Source organism: Macaca mulatta, chromosome 7, assembly GCF_049350105.2.
Source record: "Macaca mulatta isolate MMU2019108-1 chromosome 7, T2T-MMU8v2.0, whole genome shotgun sequence".
Taxonomy (NCBI): Eukaryota; Metazoa; Chordata; class Mammalia; order Primates; family Cercopithecidae; genus Macaca; species Macaca mulatta.
The window spans coordinates 49,164,347-49,176,496 of record NC_133412.1 but is presented as its reverse complement, the minus strand read 5'-3'; the positions used below and the strand labels follow the sequence as shown (position 1 = coordinate 49,176,496).

Genomic DNA, 12,150 nt, shown 5'->3' with positions numbered 1-12,150 from the left:
CTGGGATTACAGGCTTGCAATACCACGCCTGGCTAATTTTGTATATTTTAGTAGAGATGGGGTTTCTCCATGTTGATCAGGCTGTTCTCAAACTCCTGACCTCAGGTGATCCACCTGCCTCAGCCTCCCAAAGTGCTGGGATTACAGGTGTGAGCCACCGCCCCCGGCCCACATCCATGACTCTCTATAATCATCTGTAGCCAGGTCTCCCTCCTGACCTGTAGGTCGATGTACCCAGTTGCCTAATGGATACTTGCATTCCTCAAATGTACTCCAAACTCAACAGGTCTAAAACCGAGCTAGTGTTTCCCTGAAACCTGTTCTTCCTCCTGTTTCCTCCAGCTCAATAAATAACATCATTATCTATATAATTCCCAGGGGCTGACAACAGCCTACTCCCTCACTTTTTCATCCAAACCATCACTGGGTCTGACTGAGTTTCCTTCTAGAGTGCTCCCCAGCAGGTCTATGGCCCCATATTCCTGCTGCCCTGTTCCCATCGAGCCCTCCATCATCTCCTCTTGACTTTACGTAGCAACCTTCTTGTTCTGTTCTTTTCCCCTTCCAGCCCTCTTTCCCAGTGCAGCCACTGGGATCTTCTAAAATGTGATTCCAATCATGTCACTCTCCTGATTTTTTTTCTAACTTTTTGTTTTGAAATAACTTCAGATTTACAGAATAGTTGCAAAGACAGCACAGAATATCATGGCATCTCTTCACATTGTTAACATCTCACATGACTATGATACATTTATGAAAACTAAGATGTTAACATTGGCACAATAATATTAACTAAACTACAGACTCATATTTCCCCAGTTTTTCTCCAAAATGTACTTTTTCTATTCCAGGACCCAATCCAGGAGACCACAATTACATTTAGTCATCACATTTCTGTGGTCTCTCCTGGTCTGTGACCGTTTCTCAGCCTTTCTTTGTTTTTCATGACCTTGATGCTCTTGAAGACTACTCGTCAGGTATTTTTTAGTTTGTCCTTCAATTTGTTTTTTTCTTTTCTTTTCTTTTCTTTTTTTTGAGATGGAGTCTCGCTCTGTTGCCCAGGTTGAAGTACAGTGGCGGGATCTTGGCTCACTGCAAGCTCCACCTCCCAGGTTCATGCCATTCTCCTGCCTCAGCCTCCTGAGTAGCTGGGACTACAGGTGCTTGCCACCATGCCCACCTAATTTTTTTGTATTTTTAGTAGAGACGGGGTTTCACTGTGTTAGCCAGGATGGTCTAGATCTCCTGACCTCGTGATCCATCTGCCTTGGCCTCCCCAGCCTCCCAAAGTGTGAGCCACCATGCCTGGCCCAATTTGGTTTTTTTCTAACTTTTTTTCATGATTAGACAGGGGTTAATGGGTTTTTATGAAGAATACTATAGAAGCAAAATGCCCTTCTTATCACATTCATCAGGGGTATTCTATTCCAATATGACTTATCACTGATAATGTTCACCTTGACCATGTGGTATCTGCCAGGTTTCTTCACTGTAGAGGTAGTATTTTTCCTTTTCTATATCCTGTTCATTAGAAATGAATCAGTAAATCCCATAGAATTAAGCTCTCCTTCCTGGAGGGGGAGTATCAAAGAATATTTGAACATGTGTTAAGACCATGACAAATTCATAAATATTTTAGAGGAGATAATTTGAGGCTATGCAAATATCCTGTTTTCTCTGCTAATTTTAATACTCATCTGTAGATTTTGCCTGCAGCAATTATTACTGCAGTGTTCTAACAGTGATTTTCTGTTTCTCTCATCCCTTCTACATTTAATCAGAATTCAACAGTATGATTTGTCCCTCCTCTTCCATATATTTATTAATTCAAACATTTATTTATACTCCTCTGCTCCTTAAAATCTTTTGATGGGTGTCCTTTGGGATGAAGTCCAAATCCCTTCATACGACAATTACAAGACTGTTTGCAATACATTCTCTTCCTGCCCTTCCAGCCTCCTCCTCCTGTCTTGTGTTCACACACACTTCATTCTCCAGCCATCTTAAGCCACAAGAAATTATCTCAAATGCCATGTGTCCTTGTGCCCCATACCTTCTTTCCTGGTACTCCCGTTCTCTAGAAAGTCACTCCCCCATCCTCACTGAGCTAGCTCCTGTTGCTCTTTGTCTCTAAAAATGTAGCCCAAATTGTTCATAAGCATCAAATATTGGACACCACTAAATGCCCATCAATAGGGACTAATTGAATAATTTGTGACCTCCATAAAATGAGGTACCCTGAAGCAACAACAAAAAAATTGAGTTTGCTTCCTATGTAATGATATGAAATATATCCAAGATTAAGTGAAAAAAGTAAGATGCACAGAGGTGTGATTACCATCCTATTATTTGCATATGCATGTTTATAATTGCTTGTCTATGTGTTATCTGTGGAAAAACACACTTGAGACTACTAATAATGGCTACCTCTAGGGAGGGAAACTGAGTAGCTTCAGGACAGAAATGAGAGGAAAATTTATTATTACACATCTGTGCTGTCTCATACTGCAGCCACTTACCCACACACAAATACTGAGTACTGGAAATGTGGCTATTCCAAATTGTAATATCCTGTAAGTGTAAAATGCACTTTATACAATTTGAAAACTTGGTATAAACAAAAGAATGTAAAATATCTCATTCATATATTTTTATGTTGATTTGATATTGAAATAATATTTTGAATATGTTGGGTTAAATAAAATATAGTATTAAAATTAATTTCATTTGTTTCATTTTACTTTTTAAAATGTGGCTATTAGAAAAATAGCCACACTGGTGGACAGCTTTTCTATATTCCCTTTCATACTTATTGAACTGTCAAACATGTGAATGTATTGCTATTCAAAAAGTAAATAAAATGAGACTAGGCGCAGTGGCTCATGCTGGTAATCCCAGCACTTTGGGAGGCTGAGGTGGGTGGACCACTTGAGGTCAGGAGTTCTAGACCAGCCTGGCCAACATGGTGAAACCCCATCTCTACTAAAAATACAAAAATTAGCTAAGTGTGGTGGCATGCGCCTGTAATCCCAGCTACTCGGGAGGCTGAGGCAGGAGAATCACTTGAACTCAGGAGGTAGAGGTTGCAGTGAGCCAAGATCCCGCCACTGCACTCCAGCCTAGGTGACAGAGACTTGTCTCAAAAAAAAAAAAAAAAAAAAAAAAAAGTAGGCAGGGCACGGTGGCTCACACCTGTAATCCCAGCACTTTGGGAGGCTGACGCAGGCAGATCATGAGGTCAAGTGTTCAAGACCAGCCTGACAAACATGGTGAAATCCCGTCTCTACTAAAAATACAAAAGTTAGCTGGGCGTGGTAGTGCACACCTGTAATCCCAGCTACTCGGGAGGCTGAGGCAGGAGAATCACTTGAACCCAGGAGGTAGAGGTTGCAGTGAGCCAAGATCCCGCCACTGCACTCCAGCCTGGGTGACAAAGCTAGACTTCATCCCCCCACCCAAAAAAATAAAAAAGTAAAGAAAATGAAATAATGGTCGTAATAATAGTTAAGAATAGAAATGAACACATGCACAAGTTCTCTTTGCTCCCAGTGATTCACTTAAATGTCACTTTTTCTAGGAGTTATATCTCATCAGTCTCCCTGTCAGGCTCAGGGCAGTGCCCTGGCTTCTGTCCCCAGCCATCCTCTGATTATCTCCAGTGTAATATTTATCATGATGTGTTATAATTGTTAATAAATGCATTGTCTTCATCCATACAGAATGAGTCCTCCATACAAGAGATGTGTCTTTTTCTCTGTGGCCCCAAGAGTCAGCACACAGATAGCCTGATTCAGTGAATGCCACACAAGAGAATGGATGCAAAGGTGGGCTTTACAGCAAACTCTTATCTGCTTATGACGGGAGGTCTTCTCATGGTTCGTCTTAGATACCAGAAAACGGAAAACACAGAGGCTAAATTCCCAGAAGGTATATTCCTCAAGGAAATTCAAATAATTTCAACCTAAGTTTTGGGTGACCTAAAAAGAGAAAACGTTAGTGGTAGAAATGAGAGTATCAAAAAATAGGGAAAATGAACATATGATACCTAAAACAACACATTTCACGTAAAATATAATTGTGCACTACCTCTAACTAATAAAGAAGAGTAAATCATAGCAGATATCGCCTCTAAGGCTATTTTGCTTTCTGCAAAGAATGTGTATTCCTTTATGAAGGAAGAAGGAAGATGCAGGTTTCTCCACAGAGGTCCATATCGTACAGCTACGTTTATTTCTTTACATATGCTGGCATTGTGTGGAATAGGTGGAAAAAGTCTCCTGTCAAGAAAGCAGCTGGCTATCAGTCAGGGAGCTGGCCATGCAGGAAAGGAGAAGCAGAAGCAGGTGTTAGTAATTAACTCTCCCTTTGTATGAACCAAGAAGCCATTAAAGAGCCACAGAGGTGGGAAATGAGGAAAGCGAAGAAGAGATCTCTGCTGCATTTCCGGTGATTGCTCTCCCTTCTCTTTAAAGATAAGGACAATCATGAGAATCTACAACAAAGGAAGTCACTGCATCTTTACCCTTCTCTGATTTCTGTCTGAAAGGGGCCAAAGCCTGGCTGGATCAGCACTTGTAACTATCAGGGCAGCCATGCAGTTAGGTTGAGCACTTTGCAGGTTCACTGAAAGGAGAATGATGTTACTTGGCTCAACTGGGTTCAGGGATTTAAAGTCGGGCCGGGAGAAGCGCCAGAGACACAATCAGGGAGATGCTAAAAAAAAAAAACAAAACCATACAGGCCCATCCTAACTCTTACAGTACACAGGGGAGCTAGTTCAGACAATGCATCAGAACCGTTCTCATGTTGACCATATTCTTTGTTTCAAGTATTTGCTCTAAGGCAGAGGTTCTCAACGGTGGTCCCTGGATCAGCAGCAACAGGGAACTTGTTTTAAAATGCAACTATCAGGCCTCATCCCAGACTTATCAATTAGGAACTCTGGGGGTTAAGGCCATCGATTTGTGTTATAAGAAGCCCCGTGGATGCCTGCTGGTTTGGGAACCACTGCTTTAAGCAATACTTATCTGTCTAGTAAACCTTAATTCAAACTGCATAAACATAAAGTATTATTTTATGAAATCTTATTTTCTTACAAAAGGTAACTGTCAGATACTAAAACACAGCACGAAGCCGTAATAATGAAAACAGTGGCAAAAACAACCAGTGACGGAAGAGACAGATCATTCACCTGACTAAACATGTAGAGGGATTTCGTGTGCAATCAATGAGTCACTTCAAATCATCAAGGAAAGGAAGGCAAAGGGTTAGGAATGTGGCCAACCACTTGAGTAGTAATTTCTCCAGTTTATATCAATGACAAACTGCGAGTGGATTATAGGTTTTATGTAAACAACAGAAGTATGAAAACAGTAAAAGGAAACGGGTCTATATTTCTATATTCTTAGTGTGGGGAGGGATTTTTAAGCAGAGCTATAATGAAGACAAAAATCACAAAAGAAAATATTTATATATTTGTATATATATTTTAAAATTCTGTAAGTTGAAAATACCATAAACAGAATTAAAAGACAAATAGGCGGGGCACGGTGGCTCACGTCTGTAATCCCAGCACTTTAGAAGGCCAAGGTAGGTGGATCAGTTGAGGTCAGGAGTTCAAGACCAGCCTGAACATGATGAAACCTCATCTCTACTAAAAATACAAAAATTAGCCGGGCATGGTGGCATGTGCCTGTAAACTCAGCTACTTGGGAGGGTGAGGCATGAAAATCACTTCAACCTAGGAGGCAGTTGCAGTGAGCCAAGAACACGTGATCGTGATTGTACTCCAGCCTAGGCCAGAGTGAGACTCTGTCCCAGGAAAAAAAAAACAAACAAACAAAGAAAAAAAAGCCAAATATACAGTAGAGAATGTATTTCACTTGTCCATTCACTGAAAATATCAGTACTTATCATCTGCTTGAACCAGGAAAAAAGAGATTCAATTCTTATAATTATGGAGCTTTTGGTCTGGTGCAGGATGCCAACATTAATGAAACCCAACAAATACAATTAGAATTGCAATGTGAAAAGAATTACAAAAGAAGAATATATGGTAGTATAGGAAGATTGTCCTCATTAGAGAGATTGGCTTGTGAGAGGAGCAATAATGGCCTTCCTGATGACCTGAGAGGAAGGAGGTGTGGCTGAACAGAAGCAACCAAGGGGGAGTCAGCCCAGCCTCAGATGGGCTGAGGACAAAGGGAGGGGCCATGATGCAGAGACTTTGTCTTTCTCTTAATGAGAATCTACTTTAAGGGCAAGGGCAGCAGTAATAGGACCAGGTTTGCAGTTTGCAAGGGCTACTTCTGTTGTATGGCAAAGGGATTAGAGGCAGGCAAGAATGGAAGCTGGAAGACCAGTAAGAAGATTATGGCCGTAGTCTAGATGAAAAGGGCTAAGAGCTTAAACCGGGATGATGGAAAGAAGTGAATGATTTCAAAGATAACTGACAATGTTTATAGGGCGAAAGGGCTCAGGTCTACAATATATTTTTAAAAACACAAAACCCTTAAAGAAAGACAATGTTAACAGTGAAAGGTTGGACTCAATGTCTAACCATAGGGGAGGTCCTAGATACACTATGGTATACCCAAAAAGTGAACTCCTATCCAGTCCTTTAGAGTGACCATGCCATTGACTGCTGATACTGACAACATTTTGCTGTTACATTTTAAGACAGAAGTAGGCTACATCAATAAGGGAAGAATAGTCTTTTCCACAAATGATGTCAGGATAAGTGGATATCTACATGCAAAAGAATGAAGATAGACCCCTACCTCATCCCACACACACACAAAAATTAACTCAAAACACATCAAAGATTCTACATCATGGTCACTATAATTATTAATAATATATTATACACTTGGAAATTGCTAAGAGAGTAGATTTTAAGTGTTCTTATAATACATACGTGAATTAGCTTGATTCACCCAGTCACAATGTGTACATAAACCCAGAACATCATGTGGTACACCATAAAGACATACAATTTTTACTTATCCATTAAAAAAATAAATCATAGATCATGGTAGGCAGAATAATGTCTCCACCAAGATGTCCACGTCCTAATCCCTGAAATTTGTGAATATGTTACATTACCTAGCAAAGGAAAAACAAGGTGGCAGATGGAATTAACATGGTTAATCTGATGACTTTAAAATACAGAGATTATTTTAGATTATCAAGGTAGGCACAATTAATCACAAGGGTCCTTAAATGTGGAAAGGCCAGGCAGAGGAGGGAGGGTTGTGAGAAGAACTCAGCCTGCCATTTCAGGCTTTGAAGGTGAAGGGGAGCTGGGAACCAAGGAACACGGCAGTCTCCAGAAGCTGGAAAGAGCCAGAAGTAGGAATCCTTTCCTAGAGCCTTCATAGGGACTGCGGCTTTGCCAACACCTTGATTGCAGTCTACTGAGACCCATTTTGGACTTCTGATCTCTGGAACTGGAAGATAATAAATTTGTGATCTGATGCCACCAATTTGTTAATTTGTTATAAAAGCCGTAGGACACTAATATATAGACTTGAGTATAAGAGCTAAGATTTTAAAACTCCTAGAAGAAAACACAGGAGTAACTTCATGAGCTTGAGTTAGGTGACGGTTTTATAGGTGTAACACCAAAAGCACAAGTGAGAAAGGAAAAACCAAATAAAGGGGACTTTATCAAAATCGAAGACCCTGGTGCTGCTAATGATACCATCAAGTTGGTGAAAAGGCAATCCACAGAATGGGGGAGAAAAAATGTACAAATCATGTCTGATAAGAGACTTGTATCAGAACCTATAAAGTATTCTTATACTTTAATAATAAATGAAAACTCAATTAAAAATGGGTAAAAGGTTTGAATAGACATTTCTCCAGGAAAAAACATACAAATGGTCAATAAGCAAAGAAAAAGATGCTCAAAATCAAGAGTCATTAGGGAAATGCAAATCAAAACCACTAATCAAATACATAGGTGATAACAAATATTGGCAAGGGTGTGGATAAGCTGGAACTGTTATATACTACTGGTGGTCACGTAAAATGGTGCGGCTGCCTTGGAAAAGTCTGCAGCTGTATCAAAAAGTTAAATGTAGAATTACCATATGACCCAGTAATTCCAATTTTAGATATGTACCTAAGAGAAATGACAACATATGTTTACGTGTTCACAGCAGCAATATTCATAATAGCCCAAGCCCCAAAGTGGACATAACTCAAATGTCCATCACCTAATGAATAGATATATATAAAATATGGTACATCGGCACTACAGAATATAGTTTGGCAATACAAAGAAATGAAGTATTGATACACGCTACAAAATGGATGATCCGTGAAAAGATACCTTTTTTTTAAAAATTAATTTATTATTATTATACTTTAAGTTGTAGGGTACATGTGCATAACGTGCAGGTTTGTTACATATGTATACTTGTGCCATGTTGGTGTGCTGCACCCATCAACTCGTCATTTACATCAGGTATAACTCCCAATGCAATCCCTCCCCCCTCCCGAAAAGATACCTTAAATGAAGTCAGTCAGTCACAAAAGACCATTTGTTGAATGATTCCATTTATATGAAATGTCCAGAATAGGCAAATGTATAGAGACAGAGAGTAGATGAGTTGTTTCACAGGCCCGAGGAGGGTGAGCAGAAATGGGGAGTGACTGCTAATGGGTATAGGATTACTTTTGGGAGTGATGAAAATGTTCTGAAGTTATATTACGGTGAGAGTTGCACAACCCTATGAAGATAAATATACTAAAAAAATGAAATCAGTGAATTGGATGATGTATAAATTATACACGGTTTTTTGTTTTGTTTTGTTTTGTTTTTTTGAGATGGAGTCTTGCTCTGTCACCCAGGCTGGAGTGTAGAGAACAATCTTGGCTCACTGCAACCCTTGCCTCCCGGGTTCAAGTGATTCTCGTACCTCAAACACATACCCACCACCAGACCTGGCTAATTTTTGTATCTTTAGTAGAGACAGGGTTTCACCATGTTGGCCAGGCTGGTCTTGAACTCCTGACCTCAGGTGACCTGCCCGCCTTGGCCTACCAAAGTGCTGGGATTACAAGCATGAGCCACCAAGCCTGGCCATAAATTATATCTTAATATGCTGTTTTTAAAAAGTAAGCCATAAAATACCATCCTTAATATAATTTTATTTTGAGCAAACATAAAAGGTGAGTATCACATTCTTTTAATTTTGTTATTTTCTAATTGTTTTTACAGTGAGCAGAAAAATATAGTAAGAAAACAAAAATTATTCTCATTTGGAAAAATAGTGAAATGATAAAAACGGGAATAACTATGAATAGGCAGTTCACAAATGAAGATACACAAATGCAATATGAGACTCTAATACGAAAAACAATTTAACATTAATAGTAACCAAAGATACACAAAATCAAATAACATGTTGCTACGTTCACCTGGAAAATAATTTTTATGAAGGATAAATGCCCATTACAATACCAAGTTTTCATCTTGGTATTGTTCACAATGGTGAAAAATCTTAAATAATGTAAACGTTTAATCACAAGGTCTGAATTAAATACGTCTTACTGCATGTTTTGGGATATTATTTAATTATAAAACTATGGTGTTGTAATATTTAGTGACACTGATTGGTGTTTGCTGTATTGATGTGACAATTTACTAAGTGAAAAAAAAGTTACAAAAGGGGATTTCGAAGATGAAACCATTTTCATTACACACAGAAAAAGTGATCAGAAGGCTATTATCCAGCATGGTAATGCTGGTTATCTCTGCACGGTGATTTTTATTTTCTCCCATTTGTGAATCTATATTTTCTAGTGTTCCCACCACAAACACACAATACTTACGTAACAAGAAGGAGTAACGAAGTTTATTTTGATCCTGCTCAGATTACTGGGGATTTGCCTCACTGGCAACTCAGCTCAGCCAAAAGATGCAAAAGCTCCATCTAGAGGTTATTTTTATCAAACTGCAGGCACCTGATCCCAGAAACCCAGGGAAGACTCAACTGCTCAGCAAATACAACTCATATCTCAGAAGGCACACACATAGTAAGTGAATATCTCAGAAGGACTGGCTTTCTTTCCATGACCAAAGGTATTCATTCTGTGTCTAAATGGAAAACTTTATAACTCCCACCAGTAGAGCTGAGAATATATTACCAGTGGGAAAATGACAGAGTCAACCAACTCGTTGGTTTTCTTCCAAGGGTCTTCAACACACTCATTCTCTAATCTTAATTTTACTTAATTAAATATAATTTTCTGCTTTGAATAGAACAGAGATGATTATTACTTTCTGAAAAAAGAAAGAAAATGGCTTTGCATGTGTTAAGAGATTTGTCAAACATCTGTATTATAAACAGCCAGCACCAAACACTCTAGTGGAAGAGTTTAATAAATATGGGGCAAGATAAATGCTTCATTAAGTAATTCTACCCTGGCTGGACGTAGTGGCTCACATCTGTAATCCCAGCAGTTTGGGAGGCCAAGGCAGGCAGATCACGAGGTCAAGAGATCGAGACCATCCTGGCCAACATGGTGAAACCTTGTCTCTACTAAAAATACAAAAAAAAAAATTGTTGGCCATGGCAGCATGTGCCTGTAATCCCAGCTACTCAGGAGGCTGGGGCAGGAGAATCACTTGAACCCAGGAGGCAGACGTTGCAGTGAGCCAAGATGGCACCACTGTACTCCAGCCTGGTGACAGAGTGAGACTCCGTCACTCACACACACACACAATTCCACCCTTCCTTGTTTCAGGCACTGCTAAGAGTTTAGTGTCGGCATTGCTGATGGCTGTTACCCTTCTGGGTCATGTCTCTCTTCCTGCCTCGCTCCCTCTAGGCCAAGGCTATAGAATAAGCACCAAAGGTCCCAGTGAACACCGGTGCATGTCTACTCATGGCAGATCAACCCAACAGTGTAACCTTACTTACTCCTCAGCATGGCTTGGACCTGTATTTTAGGCTGCAGGACTTACAGAAATTGCTGAGAACTTGGAGAAAATACTGGAAAAAACTGGAAAAACTGATCTTGCAGTAAAAGCTTAAGACTGGGGTTATGGGTGAGCTGCAAAAGAGGAACATGAAGAGGGGGTTGGTGGTTTTCAAGTTCACAAGGGATTCTAACGCAGCCCTGGTCTTCCTCCACCCAGAATTCAGGCATCTTCTGCCCAGTTTCTGCATCTCTTATTTGGCAGCTGGAAAATATCAGGGAAACTAACTCAGAACAAAGAGCAAATTAAGTGATAACTGGATTGAAGAGTTACCTCCTCCTGCATTTCAACAAAAGAATAACATTTAATGAGTGCTTGATTTGTGCCACTAGGTGCTGTTAAGATATCATGAATGTATTCTCTCATTTAAATAACATGCCAAGTGGACAGGTCAGATCAAGGCTTGGAAAGGTTAAGTGACTTGTTCATGATCACATGACAAGTCTGCAGCAAAGCAGGGATTCAAACCCAGGGGATCTGTCTCCACAGCCGAGGCGCTCAACCACAATGCAGTAGAAGAGTCTTGCTGACTGTATTTTTGAAATATGTCTTTAATTCATCCACTTCTTTCCATTTTCATGTGTCCACAAATTCAAGGCATCGCACCTCCTGGGATTTTTTTCAGTCGCCTCCTAACTGATTTCTGGGCTTCTACCTTGTCTATTTCCAACATAATTTCTACATCTTGAGTAGAGTGATATTTTAAAACAAGAGCGGAAACAGGTCGTTCCTTTATTACTTCATGGGTTTCCTATTGCCTGCAGGATGAATGAAGAAGTTCTTAGGTCTGAATTTAAGAAGTCGTTAGCCAGGCCCAGAAGCCCAGCAGGATCTAGCCCCATCCCACACTCCCCGCCCCCTTCCTTATGACCCTCTGGTCTCCCTCTAGCTTCTAGCTCCTTCCTGCCCCAAATGTTCACTCCTTTTTCCTTATGGCTCTAAACTCATCCCTTCTTTTGCCTGGCCAAGGACTATTCTTCAGGTCTCAGATAGAAGCACATTCTTCCAGAGAGGCATTCTGACTCAAAATCTAAGTTAGCACCTCTGCCCCTATCCCCTTCGATGCCCCCGCCCCCATTTAATTTCTCTCTAAGCTCCTGCACTTCACCTTCTAGACCCCTTTCCTCATCCACAACACAGATTTCTCATGTAATAATCTC

General features: G+C 40.1%; 1 protein-coding gene and 1 long non-coding RNA gene across 3 annotated transcripts in view; both read right to left on the bottom strand.

Moving 5' to 3' along the window:
• The window catches only part of THSD4 (thrombospondin type 1 domain containing 4), a 698,888-nt gene that overhangs the window by 239,037 nt on the left and 447,701 nt on the right, over nt 1-12,150 (bottom strand). The window lies entirely within an intron of this gene.
• The window catches only part of LOC144329945 (uncharacterized), a 124,327-nt gene continuing 113,107 nt past the window's right edge, over nt 931-12,150 (bottom strand). Inside the window, exon 2 of the long non-coding RNA XR_013395699.1 lies at nt 931-1,099. This is a non-coding gene — a long non-coding RNA (uncharacterized LOC144329945). The remainder of the gene's footprint in view (nt 1,100-12,150) is intronic.